Below are 970 nucleotides of genomic sequence, written 5' to 3' on the forward strand. Positions count from 1 at the left end.
GGGGGGGTTGGACTAGATGACCTTTGGAGGTCCCTTCCAGCCCAGACATTCTATGATTCTTTTATGCAGTTCCACTATCTGTTTTTCAAAACTGTTCCCTGCAGGAATGGTAAAAATACTCATGAGCTCCTTTCATTGTCTGACATGCCGATCTTCTCTTTAAGTCCCCAGCACATCCCAATGGCAGAGTTTCAGGTTTTTTTACCCCAAGCATTGCCCTGACAGCAGATGTATGAGCCTCCTGCTCAGGGACCCAGCTGTGGGTGATCTCTGCTGTTGTACAATCTCACAGGACTTAAATGAAGATGCTAAATCTCTCTTTAAAGGAATGGGTATGTGCAGTGAGGGAGAAACTAGCAGACTGTTTTTAAAGAAAAACAAACAGCTGGTTCTCATTGCACCTTACCAGCTCAGCTAGTAACTCCAAGTCTAAGCAGTACTGAAGTATCACTTCTACGTTGTGTCTAGATGGGGCTGGCTGAGATGGAAGAACTTAAATGGCAATGTGCTTGCTGAGGTGATTCGAAATAAGAGTGGGCTGATACTTTCTGGCAATGTTTCAGGGAATTGAGAGTGTCTGGGAGCTTCTTCCATGTCCTAAGAGGTTTGAATTCCTAATGTAAAAATGTTGCTCTGCTCAACTTCTGGGTATCCTGAGAGATTTATAACCAGAATGCTTCCTCCAGCACCCTTCTCTGAGCAAGACTGTGCATCCTTGTCTGCAGGTCAGATAGTTACTGACAAAGCACTTTCCTTCCAAATTGCCTTGAAAGCCATGTGGGAATTACAACCAGGACAGAACAGAGCTGCTTCCTTGCTGAGACAGCAGGAGTGGTGAGTGGTACCCCAGTACTCTGTAACAAATCCAGCATGCATAAAGGTGGGACCTGCTGGGTGCTGAACTCTTTGAAAAAATCTGTCTTTAAAAGTAAAAAAAAAAAAAAAAAAAAAAAAGCAATGCTGTTGAGAA

This window comes from Merops nubicus, unplaced genomic scaffold (genome assembly GCF_000691845.1).
Source record: "Merops nubicus isolate BGI_N331 unplaced genomic scaffold, ASM69184v1 scaffold19985, whole genome shotgun sequence".
Lineage (NCBI taxonomy): Eukaryota > Metazoa > Chordata > Aves > Coraciiformes > Meropidae > Merops > Merops nubicus.